We start from the raw sequence: 19,970 nt of genomic DNA on the forward strand, positions 1-19,970 counted from the left end.
GAAGAGTAATTATTTCAGCAGAGATCTTCTTCAGATGTCAGGTCTTTCCATGAGGTCTTTATGAGGGTCCTTTTTTCTTAAAGCACATGGGCTTTTATATCCACTAGTCCATTGTTCTAAGATACCTTCCCACCAGGCTTCCTGATTGGCTAGTTGAGAAATGTGTGTACATAAGCTATTTCTCACCTGCCCGCCAGGTGGCGGTCATGTATCACAGAACAATGTGAGTATTTGAGATGACTCATACCTTGGGTGGAATCTTCAGGTAATTTCAGGAATAAAATATACGGCTCTTTCCAGATATAGCAGTGATACCTATATTATTCTAAATAGGGACCATGGAATATAGGTGTATATTCGGTTATTCCTCCTTGAAGTACCATCCTGTTTGTTTCCTGATAAGACATGTAACTAATGCTAGTTTATAATACATCTTACTTCCCATCATCTCAATACTCAAGTTAGTGATATATAGTTCCCATTGCTGAGTATTTAGTGGTGTTTAAAGTCTATGACATCTTATTTATAATCTGTTTTTGTAATACATTTTTGTAATGATATACAGTGAACTTTTAGACTTAAATGTCCTGAATTTCACCCCTTTGTTTCAGAATCAACATTTTTCTCTGTGTAGGGAAAAAACTCTCTATTTGCATGGCCCTTGTATTGGGCTCATGGTAAACAATTGTTAATGCTTTCACCCTTGGTGAACAATAGTATATGGTAATAGTTTCAGAGGTCTGTTGGTTCATCACACTCTACAAGGTTTGGGTAAGCTCTCAGACAATCAGTTTGGTTCCTCTATTGTCATGTCCAGACCTTGTATATGTTTACCTGCTTATTGAAGTCTGAATAATGGTGTTTGATCACCTGTAGACTTCAAAATAGTATTGTCTCTAGGAGGAAAGAAAAACAATCCCTTCACCCATTCTCTCCAGTTCTTTAACTAGAATTCTTGGTGGTTCAACCAAGACAAAATTAACTCTTAACATCCGGTTATGCTGATCTGTTTGCCACATAATATTATGTCTTGATAAAAGTCATATTTTTGAGGCATGATACAAAAGCCCACAACAAAATCCCCCTTTGTTTTTGGGGTATAGGCACGCGTAGAGGGGTGTCTGTATCGAAAAACATGAGTGGGGCTTTTGGGTTAGAGTGATCGTTCGTCTTCTCTGGTGAAGGGAATGAAATTCAAAAAAAATATTTCGATAATAAAATGGCAGCGGTCATGCTGGTTGTTCCTCAACTTGACTCGGCGTCTTTAGATGGATACTTCCGATGACGATCCTGGTCTTGTGATGAGGCCGGCCTGGCCTGGCACATCCACCTTGGGGTCCATGGGTCCACCGCACGACAGGTCTCTTAGACGGTCTCCTAGGCGGGTCTTTTCCTCTGGACTGGCCCTTGGTGGCCTGGGACATCAGGTTATCGTCTCCGGATCGATCTCTGGCATCTGGTCTTTCCCACAGGACATTATAGCTTCCTTCTAGGGTCCGGTCATTGACACCTCCGATCGCCGGTCTGGTCATAGTCTGGGCCTTCCTTTCTAAATTATTAAATGAACAGTTTAAGTATGGGATATACATAAAATTAGGTTACTGGATCCTGTAAGGCAAAAGATGAATTATATGTTTAAAGGAAATTTAATAATGATCTCAATATCTCCAGATAGGAATTGGTGGGTTCAGTCTTCCAACAACTGCAATTGAGACTTCGGATGGCAAGCACGTAATTGATTGATGTGCACCCATCTATCACTGATTTCACCATACCGGGTAACCTGCAATTTATATGCGACCGGAGAGATTTTATCAATGATAGAGAACGGACCTTTCCAAGATGGAAGGAATTTCCGTTCCTTGATCTGGTCTCTTGCAAAGTTGTATAGATAGACCTTGTCACCAATCTCATATTCCTTCTTGGAGGTTTTGAGATCATAGTATGTCTTAGCACTAGTTGCAGCTCTTTCCAAATTTCGCTGGGCAAAGGCAAAAGCATATTGCAGATGTTTACGTAAATCCTCTATGTACTGGTGTGTGGTGGTAGCATTGATCAAATTTTGATCTGTAGTGCGATACAATAAGTGCTGGGGCAGTACCATCCGTCTACCTGTCATCAGTTCAAAAGATGACATTTTTGTAACTGTATTCGGAGTAGCCCTCAACGCCATCAGGACCAGTGGCAGTTTGACATCCCAATCTTTGCCTGTTTCCTTAACAAATTTCTTAAGGACATTAACGATGGTCTGATTGTATCGTTCTACACCACCACTAGAGGCTGGCCGATAGGCGATATGCAATTTCCTTTTAACCCCCAAAATTTTCCACAATTTGGCCATCACTTCGCTAGTGAAGTGCGATCCTCTATCAGACTCTATCCTCTGAGGTAAACCAAAACGTGAAAATACATGATTTATTAGCAATGCAGCACATGTCTCGGAGCTGTTATTTGGTGCTGGTATACATTCGACATACTTGGTGAATAAACATGTAACTGTTAACATATACCGATTTCCTCGTGAAGATTTTGTTACTGGCCCAATAAAATCCATCTGAAGGTCTGACCAAGGCATACATATCCCCCTCTTCTGGAGAGGTGCTCTGTGAGTTGGCTTGGTAGGTTGAAATTGGGGACATATTAGGCAACCTTGGCAGTATTCCTTCACATCACGTAACATATGAGGCCAGTAGGCATAATCCCGCAGGATCTCATACGTGATCTTTTCTCCACGATGACCGGAAGTGGGAGCATCATGGGCATGCTGTAGCATCAAACCTCTAAATTTAAGTGGGACGACCCATTGTTGTACGCCACCCTTTGAGGTTCGTATCAACAATCCCTGGTATAAAGAGAATGGGGATTTGGATTTCATTAAGATACGTAAATCCTCCTTCCCACTACATACTTCCTTATTTATGGGATTTTGGTTGGGATCTTCTATATGACTATAAAACAAGCCAATTATTGGGTCTTCTTTTTGGGCAGTAATTAAATCCTCACTAGGAGAATCGTGACTCCACTGTAATGCATTCGGATCACCAGCTGTTCTGGCCTGTTGCCTGGTGACAGCTTCAACCTGTACGGTACCTAAAAATTGATCAATGTCTAACAGTTCACCGGTGATTGCCCCTTCCTTGGCTAGAGAATCGGCCAGATCGTTCCCTTCCTTCTCGGCACCTAGAACCTTGGAGTGGCCTTTGGTCTTCTTGAAGTGCAGGGTGAGATCATTGGACCTTACCAGTTCATCGATGTGACAAAAGAGCTTACCATGTTTCACGGGTTTGTGATTACTCTTGTTCATGTTGTTTCGCTTCCACCTAGGGAAATACTCCACAAAACTATTCCTGACATAATTGGAATCGGTTATGATGGCACACTCTCTGATGTTGAACTCTATAGCCATCTCAACTGCTCTAAGAATTGCAGTAAGTTCAGCAACCTGACTGCTCTTTGGTCCAAGTTTGTATCCCACAGAAATTGGGGTGACACCTTGGGTCCAAACGATTCCAATACCTGCCACTAGTTGGAGCTGTTCCCCATCCTTGTGATGAAAAGCACAACCATCCACATATACACACGGCAGCTGTTTACAGTATTCTTCATCGTAAACCTTGTAGGGAGAGAACAGTTGTTCTTCCAGAAAGTCAGTGTCCGGGCCCTCCATAGTAGGCGTAGTTGCGGAACAATCATGGAGCTCGGCTAGGCCCTGGGCTACTGGACTTTCCTTGTTCTGTTTGTACCGAATTTCAAGAGGCCACCCTTGCAAAGACAAAGTCCAAGCAGTGATGCGGCTATTAGACACATTTCCTCCCTTGATACGTTCACTCTTTAAATACTGTAAAGGCTGGTGTGCCGTTTCAACAATGATTCTCTCTCCCTGAATGTAACTGCGGAAATTCTGTAATGCCCACACGGTGGACAATAGAGCTTTTTCACAGTCACTGAACTTTACTTCAACCGGGGACAAAGTTTTACTGGCATAGGCAATCACCTTACTGACATCATCACGTTTCTGGTAAAGAACGGAACTCATACTTACCTGCGTAAACCCTGTCTCTAGATAGAAATTTTTACCCCCTTCGGGATATCCGAGACACGGGGCTTGTGTGAGACGTTCCTTTAATTCCTTCATGGCGTCCTCCTGTTTCTTACCCCACGACCATCCGACATCCTTCTTCAGTAGGTGAAGCAGTGGCTTGCTTATCTCGGCGTAATTATCAATAAACTTACGCGAGTAGTTTACCATACCTAGGAATGATCTCAATTCTTTAAGGTTAGTAGGGACTTTACAATTCAGAACCGCCTCAACCTTCTTCTTTTGTGGGTTCAAACCTTCAGCAGTAACTTCATGGCCTAGGAAGTTTACCTTCGTGCGACACCACTGGGCTTTTTGTAAGGACAGTTTTACTCCTGCTGCTTTTAATTGGCCCAGGACATGCCGAAGTTCTGTAATGTGTTTGGCCATATCAGTACTTTTGATCAGGATATCGTCCACATATGCCAACGTCCCCCTTTCGAAGGCGTCTGGCATGGCCTTGTGCATGAACACAGCAAATTCATGTCCGGAATTTATGAATCCGAAAGGCATTCGTACCCAACAATATTGTCGATTCCCAAAACTGAAGGCCAGTTTGTATTGGTCTTCCTCGCTCACCTTTATGGTCCAATACCCCTGTGCACAATCCAAGGCTGTGAAAACTTGGGATCCTTGGAGCTGGGCGAGACATTGGTCTATGTATGGGACAGGCCATCCTGACATGTATACACGTTTGTTCAGCTGACGGAGGTCAGCGCACAAACGCCATTGTCCATTGGGTTTTAAGATACCCAGGATCGGGTGGTTGTAGGAGCTGTGGATGGGCCGAATTATATCCCTTTCATGTAACTTCCTAATAATCTCAGCTAGAGATTCATAGGAAGCTAATGGTAACCTATACTGTCTTACGAATACTGGTGGGGCATCTGGATCTGTTTGGATCCTAGCGATGTGTAGGTCAGTAGTCCCACAATCGTAAGAATCCTTGGCAAAGATCTCTTGGAATTCAAGGAGAAGCTCTCGGAGCAATTGTCGGTCGAGATCACTGGCACACGCGTCGGCGAGGGCCACCATCTCTTCCACTAACTCCTTGAATCCAGGAAAGCTTTCCGGCTGACCTATCTCATATGCCTCCTCAAGTTTCGCGGTGAGGTCATTGGGTATGTGATGTGTGTGTGTGTCCTCCTGCCATCCAGGTTCTTTGGGGTACTCTTGTTCTTTGATTGGGTGATCAAAGACAATTGATGTCTCTTCGATTCGACAGGTGCCATCTTTAGAATCGAATGGATAAATGGACTCTATGGTGAAAATACCCTCTGGTAATGAATGGAATGTTTGTTCAATTAATTGTTCCTCCGACAAATATTCATCGGGGATGAGTCCAATCACCTGGTTAGTGACCCCAAAGGTGTAATATTCAGTCTCTACCGCTAGACCAATAAGGGTCTCTTTGGGTAAGACGATGTCCTGATTGGACAGATTATGTATGTAAATGTACATCGGGGATTGATGTGTGTTGACTAGGGGCGTGTGTGTAATGTTCAGTCCCTCCCCCTGCATTTTATGGGAGAGGCATACTAATGCATCTGACCCCTTCAGTCTATGTCCCTTTTTAACTTGGATGGGGAGTATGAAATTATTTATGCCCTTAGGAATTGTAATCTTTTGGGCTACCTGGACTTCAACAGCATAAGGCATCTGTTGCTGGGATTTTAAAGCTAAGTCCAGATTTCGGTATTTTTCGGGGTCCCCCTTTAGTCGACTCCATAAACAGTCATTAATTAGGTCGACTTGCATTGCAAAGCGATGTAATATATCGTTGCCAAAATAAATTTTCGTTTGGGGATTATCCAAGACTAGGAACACATGGGTGGCTGTTTTGTTTCCTACAGTGACGTTTAAGAGACACCTAGCCATTGAATTGTGATCATCAGAGTCATCAAGGGAGTCTGAAATCCAATGACGCTGAGGTGTGGAGAAACGGATCATTTCCATTTCGGTCAGGTGTTTTATCAACCCATGGCTTACAAAGCTGTGTTCCTGTCTCAAATCTAGTTTGGCATATTTTGACCTATTAAGACCATTTATCCGGATGGGGATAAACAAGTCGCTGTTAACCCTTTCAATACCTGTCAAGAATTGGGTGTGATCTCCCCCTTTTCTTGGTTTATCCTCCTGATGAAAAGATATCGTAAGGATGTCATCTTGGAGGGAAATATCTTTTATTTTATCTTGGGGAATTCTAAAAATGTGTTCCTCATCTCTTCTGATAGGGTTATGGTCATCAGGTTTGATAACCGTTACATCAGGAAGTTGGCTGTTCCTGAAATGGATTTCTAATGATCCAGGCCTTTCTTCCACCAGGTGGCAGTGTTGTCGGGAATGGGGAGTTTTAAGTTTCCCATATTTAATCGGGGTATTTACCTGTGACCACAGTACTTGGTTCACACAGTCAACTATGGTGTTCAGCCTTTTTAGGAAGTCCATCCCAATTATCATGTGGTGCTGGGAGATGCTAGCAATGATGATGGGGTGTCTCAGTTCCTTATTACCCAGTTTCAGTTTAAGCCAGGCGGTACCCATGACTTGTAACGGGTCTCCACCTACACCAATCAATGAGCTGTCAAAACTTTTAAGTCTCGGCTTGGTGGGCATGACATTCGCCACTTTGTCAAAATGTTCCTGTGACATGATGGTTGCTTGGGATCCAGTGTCTATTAAACCGACAATCGAAAGATCACTGGTATCCTGCACCTGTACTGTGGCATAATATCTCCCATCAGATTCAGTCAGCTCACACATGAAATTAGTGTGGTTGAAGATCTGTGGGCCCTTCAATAACATATGACTGGCTCTTATCTCACCGCATGTGGTGGACACATTACCCTTATCCTCCCTGGTGGGATTCTTGGACTGTCTCAAGACAGAAGCACAACTAGAAGTTGGTGCTCCGTCTGGCTTGTCAATCCCGACGACTTCCGATGCCGCGACTATATTAGGGGCAATAGATGGACACTGAAAAACAGGAGAATCATTAATAACCAACAACTGGTCCCCCTTTGCCTGAGAACTAGCTTCTCCATTAGTAGGCGTGTCAGGGACGGGGCACACATCTCCTGTCATTTGACTCAGTGTCTTCCCCTGTTGGTTTAAGGCTTGGTTGCCTGTTAATTCTGTGACCCTTGGTTGGTCACAGGAGCTGCTCCTAAAAAAGGATTGGATGGAAATTGAGTGACAAGCCTGTCCATTTGTTCAGCCATTTTGCTGACCTGTGCCTCTATTTGTCCAATACGCTCAGAGGAGTCATTCTGTTGATTCTCCCTTTTCCTATACTTGCGCTTGTATTTTGGACGAGACTGGTAATGAGACTCAGAGTCAGAACTACTGCTCTGGTCCCGACGCCATTGTTCTCTCTGAGGTTTTGGGGTCTCCCTGTTATTAAAGGGAGCCTGGGGTACTGTATCCCCCCTTTGAGCTTGAGGGTGTTCTTGGCGTGGAGGAAATCTTTGGAAGTCGGAGTTTTTATTAAAATTGGGATTCTTATTGTAATTATGGGGCCTGTTGAAATTGGGGTTCCCATAAAAATTCCCATGTTGGTTTTGGCGAGGATAATAGAACCTCTGAGGATACCATTGCCTCCTTTGATTCTCATCACTGTACTGACCCTTACCATACTTTTTATTCTTCTCACTTCCACTACCGTAGTTCCCTGGCTTTTGTCTATCCTTTCTCACCCACTGGTTTTGGGGTGCAAAGTTTTGGACCTCCTTCACTTGCTGGGTTTGAGGTACAAATCTAGGGGAACCATTGGTTTTACCCCCACGGACTACTTCCGCATATGATTTTTTCTCTGCCTGCAAATTTGGATTTGGAGGGGAGACGGTAGTGGCTGCTACTATCTTGGGGCTATTTTTAGGTTCTCTTTTTATCCCGCCCTCACTGGACTGTTGGATCGAGAATAAATAGTCACTCTCTCTCACCAACCAATCAAGAGAGCATCCCTTTCTGTAATCCTTTGCAAGTCCCAATTTTATGTAAGCAGGTAATGCTTCATAGAATAGTGTCTTGAATTCTGGCTGGTTAGGATTGGGATCCTTTTCAGCCAGGAAATAGGCATTTCTGAGGACAGCCAGAAATTCTGCAGGGCTTTGGTGAGGACCACACTTTAAATTGTAGGCCGCAGCCTTGGCAGAGGTTACAGTTTTATAAGGCCCAAATTCCATGTGGCACTTATGTTTAACCTCTCTCCAGGACTGATTGGAATAGGCCCTCAAGGTCTCAAAGAATTGCCGGTATTTCTCTTCAAACACCCATGGCAGCAATTCTATTTTGGTGTGGTCATCTCTAATGCCCAGAATCTCTAACGTCTGTTCATATGTTCTCATGTGTTCGGTGATCTCAAGGGACCCTTTCTTAGAAAACATAGGAACAGTGTCCTTCAGGAACTTAATGACCTTTGGGGTGTCATATCTCCTGAATGACCCCTGGGATTTCCCTTCCTGCCTATATGAAACCTCGTATTTTTCTTCTGAGCGCTCTGGAGTATATCTTGAAAGCTTAGGAGGTGACCTATATTCTGACCCTGACTCACTATCAGATACTTCGCTGTGATGCGGGTATCTCCGCTCATCAGCCTCTGGCTTGACTGGGTTGGTCCGTCTTTGGACCCCAGAATTTATTTGGGCCGTCAACCTTATAATCTGCTCCTCCAGAGTTTTCTGCTCAGATTTTATCAAGGTAAGTTCTGACTGGTCATGCTTATCCCCTGGGTGAACTTTAATTTTGACAGGAGATAACCTCTCTGATCTGAAGTACTCCACCTCATCTTTTAAGTCCTGATACTTCTTTTGAAGTTGTTTTAATTCCTGAAAGTTTCTTTCATATAGGTCTTGAGCACTTCGAAAGTCTCCGACCAATCTATCATAATGTTTCTCGGATTCGTCTAAACGAACACCGGCATGACCAAGCTTCCCTTTCAAAGACTCAATGTCCTGATTTTTGCTTTCTAACAAGAGGCGGGCCTCTGACAACTCTTCCCTTAGAGTCTTGGTCCGCTGGGCAGCTCCAGCGGTCATGAACCATAACATGGGCCAAGCTTCTAGGAGAAGTCTGTCACGGCTTCTATCACTTTCTGCTCCAGCAAATGCTATTAAAAACCCAACAACCTGGCCCTTTTGGTTGAACAGGTCCTCAAAGGTACTCATGGCCTGCTCTTTCTCTTCATCCACAAATTCATTATTGCTATCCCCCAAATTCAATCTCTTGCGGAGATAATTTATTACTTCATTTTCAACATACTTCTGCCAAGCACCGGCAGCTTTCCGAGCTGGCTTCATAACTTCCTGCTCAATGCCTTGAGCCGCCATATTTTCCTCGTTATGCTTGGAAGAGGTGGATCCGTGATTACTGGATGCCATTTTGATATAAAATATATGTTTGATAAAGTGTACAAATATACAATCACCAGTGCGTTTTGTGTTATGGTACGATTTCTATGAATCTCAGCAGTGCCTCCAAATTTATGTTGTGGTGGTTTATGTAAGGATATATATTATTTATAAAGGGCGTGTCCCTTTCCCTTAGATGAAATATTACAGTGCCTCCAGCCGTTAAAATACGGCAAATATTTAGTAAACCAATAATTTGGACACTTTGATAATTTGATCACCACTTGTTATTATACCTTGAATTCTTTTAGCCAATATGATTTCGTACCATACATACAAAATTTGCCTTATAATAGATAAATATAAAAATTTATTTATGTACAAAAATTATATATACATTAACACAAAACGCAAAAGACTGGTGATAAATGAATATTGGTACACACAATCAAAGATATAACCTACCAATGTAAGACACACTAATCAAGTTTCTAACTAATTACATCAATTACAATTTTTTAATGATATGATTATTTATTAAATTTATTAATAATTAATAATTTCGAATATCTCAAAGGTTATATTCTCGCACGCCGTGGCCATAGGATTGCAAGAAGTAAGCCCTTGATATGTGATACTCTGGTTATTAATATTCAATAAATTATGAAATATGGAAAAATTTATAATATGGCAATAAACAATTTTTAACAGTAACACAGTATCTTTCTACATATATCTATCTACCCAATATTGTTATGATACACTGAGGTAATTTTATGATTCCACACAACAGAGAAAATAATTAATACAAAATCAAATAAACATCTCACCACACCCGGACGTCAGACTAGGCAACTCTCCCGTGGATTTAGCTGGCAGTGGAACGCCTTTAGACTGATATATAGGCAAGTGATAGATTCAATAGGGGAGAATGTAGGAAGTTATAAGTTTAGAGGTTTAAAGTTTTAGGAAGTTTGAAAAGATGGAAGAGTAATTATTTCAGCAGAGATCTTCTTCAGATGTCAGGTCTTTCCATGAGGTCTTTATGAGGGTCCTTTTTTCTTAAAGCACATGGGCTTTTATATCCACTAGTCCATTGTTCTAAGATACCTTCCCACCAGGCTTCCTGATTGGCTAGTTGAGAAATGTGTGTACATAAGCTATTTCTCACCTGCCCGCCAGGTGGCGGTCATGTATCACAGAACAATGTGAGTATTTGAGATGACTCATACCTTGGGTGGAATCTTCAGGTAATTTCAGGAATAAAATATACGGCTCTTTCCAGATATAGCAGTGATACCTATATTATTCTAAATAGGGACCATGGAATATAGGTGTATATTCGGTTATTCCTCCTTGAAGTACCATCCTGTTTGTTTCCTGATAAGACATGTAACTAATGCTAGTTTATAATACATCTTACTTCCCATCATCTCAATACTCAAGTTAGTGATATATAGTTCCCATTGCTGAGTATTTAGTGGTGTTTAAAGTCTATGACATCTTATTTATAATCTGTTTTTGTAATACATTTTTGTAATGATATACAGTGAACTTTTAGACTTAAATGTCCTGAATTTCACCCCTTTGTTTCAGAATCAACATTTTTCTCTGTGTAGGGAAAAAACTCTCTATTTGCATGGCCCTTGTATTGGGTTCATGGTAAACAATTGTTAATGCTTTCACCCTTGGTGAACAATAGTATATGGTAATAGTTTCAGAGGTCTGTTGGTTCATCACACTCTACAAGGTTTGGGTAAGCTCTCAGACAATCAGTTTGGTTCCTCTATTGTCATGTCCAGACCTTGTATATGTTTACCTGCTTATTGAAGTCTGAATAATGGTGTTTGATCACCTGTAGACTTCAAAATAGTATTGTCTCTAGGAGGAAAGAAAAACAATCCCTTCACCCATTCTCTCCAGTTCTTTAACTAGAATTCTTGGTGGTTCAACCAAGACAAAATTAACTCTTAACATCCGGTTATGCTGATCTGTTTGCCACATAATATTATGTCTTGATAAAAGTCATATTTTTGAGGCATGATACAAAAGCCCACAACAGCACTTTCCTCACGCTGTCAGATAGTGAGGAAAGTACTGCCGAGAACCGGCAGTTGTCAGAGCGGGGATCGGCACCGATCATCAGGGCACTGATGATCAGTGCCCTGATGATCAGTGCCCAACAGTGCCACCCGCAAGTTCCGCCCAGCAGTGCGCCCACTAGCTCCGCCCACCCGTGCCCATCAGTGCACCCACCTGTGCCCAGCAGTGCACCCACCTGTGCCACTCTGCAGTGCCACCTACCTGTGCCCAGAAGTGCCACCTACATGTGCCCAGCAGTGCCACCCACCTGTGCCCACCAGTGCCACCCACCTGTGCCCACCCACCAGTGCTGCCCACCAGAGCCACCCACCAGTGCAGCCCAGCAGTGCTGCCAGTCAGTGCCACCAGTCAGTGCCCAGGGGTTGTGCCAGTCAGTGCCGCCAGTCAGTGCCCAGCAGTGATGCCAGTCAGTGCCGTCTATCAGTACCCATCATCAGTGTCACCTATCAGTGCCGCCTATCAGTGCTGCATATTAGTGCCGCCTATCCGTGACCCCTAATTAGTGCTGTCTATCAGTGCCGCCTATCCGTGCCACCTCATTAGTACTGCCTATCAGTGCCCTTTAGTGCTGCCTATCAGTGCCCATCAGTGCCGCCTATCAGTGCCCATCAGTGCTGCCTCATCAACGCACATCAGTGAAGGAGAAAAAATACCTGTTTGAAAAATTTTATAAAAGAAACAAATAAACTTTTTTTTTTTTTTCAAATTTTTTGCACTTTTTTTTATTTATAGCGCAAAAAGTAAAGTGCCCAGTGGCGATTAAATACCACCAAAAGAAAGCTCTATTTGTGAGAAAAAAATAATCAAAATTTCATATAGGTACAATGTTGCATGACCGCGCAATTGTCAATCAAAGTGCGGCAGCACTGAAAGCTGAAAATTGGCCTGGTAAGGAAGGGGGTATAAGTGCCTGGTAGGCAAGTGGTTAAACAGTTATTGAAGGTGCCCTGCCACTCCGCTAGAATCCACAGTCACCTGGACCTTAAATTCTTCACCACCATCCATCAAAGTTGAAGGAGTCAAAGGATCTGACCTATCATGGAATGGATATAAAAATACTGGTTTCAGACAGGACACATGAAAACTTCTCAGAAAGTATGAGCCTGAGCGCTTTTTAATAGTGAATAGACCAATAAATCTAAAACTCAATGTAACCTTAAGTTAATGGTTGAAAAACACACCAAGTTAATTTATTTTAAAGGAAGGGCATTCAATTCTTCTCATATCTGCTCCTAGTTTGGCTCTAGATTGAGCTTGGGATAATAGCAACTAAAGCTTTTTTACGTTCACAGCAAAAAAAGATACATCGAGCCTGCGCCTGCAGCTTGTCCATGACCAACAAAATAGAATTGCATACCCCCACACAGCAGAAGACCCCCAATTAAATCCATTGCCAACATTCAGTACTTCAGGGATGAGTAGGGATGGGCAAAGGCCCAGAAAGACCCCAAGGTGTAGCCCTTAAGTTCATAGTGTGAACTCTGGTGGGGCAGGACAAAACAATCAACATACAGTACTTCAGGGATGAGTAGGAATAGGAAAAGGCCAAAAGAGACACCAAGGTGTAGCCCTCAAGTTCATAGTGTGGGGCAGGACAAAACAATCAACATACAGTTTTGGCCAGACTGGGCTACCAAACGGTTGGCTGTATTAAATCCTGAGTCTTAGTAAAATGCCTAGCAAATGGAAAATAATGGCTTTCCGCTCCTGAAGATAGAGCTGCAGGGAGAGACTTTCATGGATTAGTTCCAGTATTTGCCCCCCCCCCACTGCAGCCTCCCATTCTGATCACCATACCTTCGAAAGATTCTTATCTCTGTGCTGCTTGTGCCCACACTCCCAGTGCTGGCAGCTTCCCACCTCTCCTCTATTGCAGCAAATACAGGAACACAGAGGGATCTTCAGAATGGAGAGCGGGGGAAGGGGCATGTAATTATGTAATTCAGCAGCCCCTTCTTTTTCTAACTGAACAGTCAGTGATCAATATGGATCACTTACTGTACGGGTGTCAAATTCAATTTCATTATGGGCCACATCAGCGTTATGGTTGGCCTCAATGGGCCAGTTGTATCTGTAAGAATAGATGTCCCCTTACATCAGATGTCAAGGTACGCCCCACCATTAAAAGCCAATAGTCTCCCACCCTCCCCTTATCTTGTGCTGAAAAGCTGGGAGCTGAGCTGGGAAGCAGAAAGTGTAAGATCTGGAGGAGGGCTGAAGTCAGTTGCCGGAGTCTCCTGAATGCTGAGACCAGGGGGGACCGAGATGAAGGAGTGCTGTGGCTACACGGAGAGGTGCAGGATCTGTAAGAGGAATTCTGTCCTCCTCTCTGCTGGCAACTGCTGAGACAGGTAAGGAAGGGAGGTAGAGGCTGCCAAGAGATGAGCCTCTCCATGACTTCCTGGAGAAGTGCAGGATCTGATGGAGGAATTCTGTCGTCCTCTCTGTTGCCCACTGCTGAGACAAGGTGGGGTGGAGATAAGGGGAGTGCCACAGCTGCAGGAGACGTGTGAGAGCCATATGAAATGGCCTGGTGGGCTGGATTTGGACCGTGGGACTTGTGTTTGACACATGCGACTATGTTCATAACTGAAGCATAGTAAACAGAGGCACAACTAAAACCTTCATGGCCCCTGTGCAAGAAACCATGAAGGGGCCTCACTGACCCCCAGCTAGGGCCCTTCCCTCTGAGCCTGGGGCCCTTCCTTCCAAGCCCAGTGGAGGAATGCCAAGGCCTGGTCGCAAGTGGTAGTTCTGCCACTAGTGTCCAGTAGTTTTTTTGTTAGTTGATTTTTTAATAATTTTTTACCATCTTACTGGTTTTTTTTTTACAATTTTATTTTTTTAATTATTTTTACATTTTTTTAGGAGCCCCATTGGGGGGCTTTGGTGAAAAACCAGGGGTCTAAACAGAGCTCTGATGTTTCACCTTTGAGACAGAGAAAGGAGATTGAGGGCTATGTACTCAGCAGCAGAGAATGAATGGACAGGAATAGCTCTATACAGAGCCTCCCATTCATTCACAAACCGAAGCATAGTAAACACAGATTACTATGCTTCAGGTATGAATGGACAGAGTCAGTGATTGGTGCAGATCACTGACTCTGTTCATTCTGAAAAGGAACGGTCCGATAAATTACATACAGATCTTCCACAGCCGGGAGGGGGGAACCCAGCAGCTCTACGGGGTTGGGGGGCCATGGGATGACTCAGGAGCCCGGGGACAGCAGGAAGAGGAGGAAGCTGGATTGCTGGATAGGAGGGGTGTAATTGCAACAGTTTAGAAAAGTAAAAAATTATTTATAAATATAAAAAATTGTAAAAAAAAAAAAAAGGTCTCATTCACACGGGTCCTCTTGCCCATAGAGTGTGAAGTTGCAGCTTGTTTGTGCGGCTGGAGCCACCTATTACTCTATGGGGAGTGGCTGTACGTCAAAATGCCTGTAGACAAAAATGCTTGTAGACAAAAATAATTGCACCGGCCCTGTTGTCATCACATAGCAGAAATACTTAAACTAAGATCTTCACGGCAGGATCACCAGTTCCTTTTCAGTGAATGCTGCAAATGTAAACATTTTGAACACAACTTTTGAAACTACTTTACAACTTATATGAGATCTTATGATTTGAAACTTCATCAAACACCCCCCATTCCCTCACAAAAAGCATTGTGGAAACAAAATGTAAAAATAAAAAAATTGCAACAATTTAGAAAAGTAAAAAATTATTTAAAAATATAAAAAATAGTAAAAAAACTAAGATCTTCACAGCAGGATCACCAGTTCCTTTTCAATGAATGCTGCAAATTTAAACATTTTGAACACAACTTTTGAAACTACTTTACAACTTATATGAGATCTTATGATTTGAAACTTCATCATACACCCCACATTCCCTTACAAAAAGCACTGTGAAAAAAAAATTGCAACAATTTAGAAAAGTAAAAAATTATTTAAAAATATAAAAAATAGTAAAAAAAACTAAGATCTTCACCGCAGGATCACCAGTTCCTTTTCAATGAATGCTACAAATTTAAAAATTTTGAAACTACTTTGCTTGAGGTGATTTGTAGCCGTATTAGTGCATTTGCGAAAGAAACAATTGAGTACTGACGTCATACTTTTTTTATTTGCACTAACATACAATTTTGAGGACAAGCTTTCGGGTATGTCCCCTTCTTCAAGGTACAAGCAGTGACTGCTTGGACCTTGAAGAAGGGGACATACCCCGAAAGCTTGTCCTCAAAATTGTATGTTAGTGTAAATAAAAAAAGTATCACGTCAGTACTCAATTGTTTCTGAAACTACTTTACAACTTATACTTACAACTTTTGAAACTACTTTACAACTTATATGAGATCTTATTGGTTGGGTTTAGATCTACTAACATGTTTCTAACAGAGTTTAGTTGAACCCTCAGCACGATTGAAAAACAGGAACTGTGAAAAAAGTGGACGTACAATATGTATTGTCTAACTACAAAAAAAAAAAGTCCTTTGCTGTTGAGCTCAGGAAGGCGAATCAGAAAGGAACGCCATTTGTAACTTTGCACCTAAACCAGGAGGATCAGTTCCTAGCAGGCACCCAAAACCTTCCATCTCTATTTTGACTGAATTAGCCCTTCTCTCCCTCTCTATACGTCTGCAAGAAGAGATAAAGAGTTCCAAGTGCTTATCATGAGAAAAACACAGACCTCTGAAAATATTCAAAACATGTCAGAGGAAGTGGAAAGACGTGGGAGCCCCATACCATTACTTTAGCACAGAATTTGTGATCTGTGAAACTCCTCCCTGAACTTTTCTACAAATAAGTAAGCTCCAAAGGTACTAGCATTGCACAAGTTTTGCTTCCGGACAGAGAACTTCCAAATCCAACAGCACAAGGTAAGAGATCCGAGCTTGGTACATTGCACTGAGAAATGATTAACATATTCATTTTGGGAAATCACTGAGCAACTTGTTTCTTTTGAACCGTTACATTAGAATAATCAAAAGAATTATTTAAACATATATGTGTGTACGTATGCATGTGTTTGGGGAGGGATTTTTTTTCCCCCACACATACTATATATGTGAAAAAATATATATATTTTTAAATCATGTATTAGGGCTCCATGTACACTGCAGTTGATAAACTGACATTTTGAAACTGTTCAGCATTTTTTTTCAGCAGCCCCAGAACTCACCCTAATGTTTTCCTATGTGTCCATGTACACATTATTATTATTATACAGGATTTATATAGAGCCAACAGTTTGCTCAGCGCTTTACAATATAAAGGGAGACAGTACAATTACAATACATTTCAGTACAGAAGGAATGTGAGGGCCCTGCTCGTCTTCGTTTACAATTGTTTACAGGCATTTGAGTTTGCAGCAGGGGCGGACTGACAACTCATGGGGCCCCCGGGCAATAGGGGATCATGGGGCCCCTGTGTCCTTGCCCAAACTCAAAAAAGCCTATGAAAAAGGTACCAGGGGCATCTCATGGGGCCCCCTACTGACCCCGGGTGCTCGGGCAGTGCCCGAGTTTCCAAATGGTCAGTCCACCCCTGGTTTACAGTAGTTTTTTTGAACGCAGAAAACTTGCATTCAGCAGCTGATGTTATCCCCGTTTCAAATGCCAAACGCGGCTTAACGCAGCTAACCATGTTTATAAGTGTTTGCAAATTGTTTTAAACTCTTCCATTTCCAGATGCTGTCCAGAGCCTTTTTTCATCATGAAAAATGCATGTAAAGCGTTTTCCCGGTACTCAAATGGACCTGGTGCACCATACTTTGAGGTTTTGCATGAAAGAAAATATGTTAGACACTGCTGCAATAATTTCTGCACAGAAATTATACTGGATTTATATAGCGCAAACAGTTTGCGCAGCACTTTACAATATAAGGGAGACAGTATAATTACAATATATTTCAGTACAGAAGGAATAGGAGGGCCCGGCTCGTGGAGCTTACAATCTAAATCTGAGCTGGAACACATCCAAACGCCTCAAAAAAAAAAAAAAGACAGCTAATCTCAACAAATACTGCTCTCTCTGCTTCTGCTCTCTCTATTCCTTTCAATATGTCTGCAATAGTTAATTTTGTACTGTTTTTCAGTGCATTCTGGGCATTTTGGAAGGTCTCCTGAGGTTATCTTTAAAAAACGCTTCTAAACGCAAACACTCATAAACGTGCAGAAATGCGTATAAACGCGGTATGCAAATGCGGCTAAACAGCTGTTTTTTAACCTACGTTTTCCAGCAGTCAGTTTCCATCATTCAGAAGTGTACATGGGGCATTATAATTTAATAATAATATTATATATATATATATATATATATATATATATATATATATATATATAAAACTATCTATGGTTATTTATCAGTATTCATATATATTTATGACATTTTTATACTGTCATATACAAATGATGAGTGCGTGAATTCTGTGTATGTATGCATGTGTTTGTGTTTGGGGAGAGAGTTGTTTTTTCTTTTTCCTTTGTGTGTGTGTGTGTGTGTGTATATATATATATATATATATATATATATAGTGTATATATATATATAATATACACACACATACTATATATGTAAAAAAAAAAGTTTTTAAATCATGTATTGTAATTAAATAATAATTATATATATTTTTAGAAACCATATATGGTTATTTATTAGAATTTACATATATTTCTGAAATATTTATACTGGTCATATACATATGATGACTGAGTGGATTATGTGTATGCAGCATGTGTTTGTTTGGGGAGAAATGTTTTCCTTTTTTTGTGTGTATATGTATATGTATTTTTATATATATATATATATATATATATATACTTATTTATTTCAGGTACTTATATAGCGCCATCAATTTACTCAGTGCTTTACATATATATTGTGCATTCACATCAGTCCCTAACCCTCAAGGGGCGTACAATCTAAGGTCCCTAACTCACATTCACACATACTAGGGTCAGTTTACACAGGAGCCAATTAACCTGCCAGCATGTCTTTGGAGTGTGGGAGGAAACCAGAGTACCCGGAGGAAACTCATGCAGGCACAGAGAGAACATGCAAACAAACACCAGGCAGGTGGTGCCATGGCTGGGATTTTATATATATATATATATATATATATATATATATATATATATATATAGTTACATAGTTAGTATGGCTGAAAAAAATCAAAGGTCCATCCAGTTCAACCAATAAAATTATTTATTTCAGGTACTTATATAACGCCGTCAATTTACGCAGCACTTTACATATATATTGTACATTCACATCAGTCCCTAACCCTCAAGGGGTGTACAATCTAAGGTCCCTAACTCACATTCATACATACACATAATTATAGTGCTTGATTTAAAAAAAAATATATATATATAAATATATATATATATATATATATTTTTATATATTTTTTTTCTATGCATTATAATTAGAAAAAAATACTAACAAAAAAAATCTATCTATATTTTTTAATTACAATAGATTTTGTTTTATATATATATACATACATATCTTACAATCTACTGCAGCATTTCTTTTAATACAAATTAATAAAAATTGCATATCTGCACAATCTGCACAATCAGGTGTGCAAACTAAATGCAGTTCTGCTTATTAGCTTATTAGCGTGAAAGAGTATCTGCTTTCATAAGATGCAATTATCATCTGTATATGATCAATGTAAAAATGTTCTAAATATACTGTATACATTAAGTATCAATAAATAACTATATATATATATATATATAAAATATGTTATACCCAGAACAAAACCCAATTAAAGCAGATCATAAATTTGAGAATATTGAAGAGTATCTTATCTTGACTACTGTACCAATCAGTGAAGCTGAATACTAGACACATCAGTGATCTTCCAGGAATGGGGAGCTGCGGCTGTGACAGTAAAGAGGTCCTGTTGCTTTACCCTCGCTTTCCTCTCCCCTCATCTATTCACCAAACTCCTTGTATCCTTTGAAAAATGGAATTACTAGAGTTCAGCTTTAAAGACCAGTCGAACTTTCAGTTTAAATCAGCTAAAAATTCCAGGTGCATTAAAAAAAGCTCTTCAGCAGGGTTGCATCTGATCTGGGGGTGCAGTAAAAATAAAGTCAGGGGCATAATATCAGCACTGCGTGTGTGAGTCACTGACAGTCTGTGACACAGTGTCATGACCTGGGGTACACTATTATGTATTAGATTGTCATTAGGTTAGGGTGATTAAACAAAACTTGGGCCTCCTTATAGGAGTCCTCATCAGAGTGCCCCCTTACATCTGGTTCTCATCAGAGTGCCCCCCTTACATCATGATCTCCATCAATGTCCCCCTTACATCAGGATCCCCATCAGAGTTCCTCCTTACACTAGGATCCCCATCAGAGTGCCCCTTACACCAGGATCCCCATCAGAGTGCCCCTTATATCAGTTATCCCCATCAGAGTG

General features: G+C 41.2%; 2 protein-coding genes across 4 annotated transcripts in view; both read left to right on the plus strand.

Moving 5' to 3' along the window:
* Window positions 1-16,375: 16,375 nt before the first annotated feature.
* Window positions 16,376-19,970, plus strand: part of LOC149464491 (NXPE family member 4-like) — a 109,921-nt gene continuing 106,326 nt past the window's right edge. The window contains exon 1 of the mRNA XM_089674467.1: window positions 16,376-16,411. The gene's annotated coding sequence lies outside the window, so the exon portion shown is untranslated. The remainder of the gene's footprint in view (window positions 16,412-19,970) is intronic.
* LOC149464492 (NXPE family member 1-like) overlaps window positions 16,389-19,970 on the plus strand; it is a 77,518-nt gene continuing 73,936 nt past the window's right edge. For 2 of the 3 annotated variants that reach the window (XM_089674464.1, XM_089674466.1), the window contains exon 1: window positions 16,389-16,411. The gene's annotated coding sequence lies outside the window, so the exon portion shown is untranslated. The remainder of the gene's footprint in view (window positions 16,412-19,970) is intronic. The other variant, XM_089674465.1, reaches the window with a different exon arrangement.

Source organism: Staurois parvus, unplaced genomic scaffold, assembly GCF_062004578.1.
Source record: "Staurois parvus isolate SC_StPar_1 unplaced genomic scaffold, SC_StPar_1.0 ptg000151l, whole genome shotgun sequence".
Classification (NCBI taxonomy): Eukaryota; Metazoa; Chordata; class Amphibia; order Anura; family Ranidae; genus Staurois; species Staurois parvus.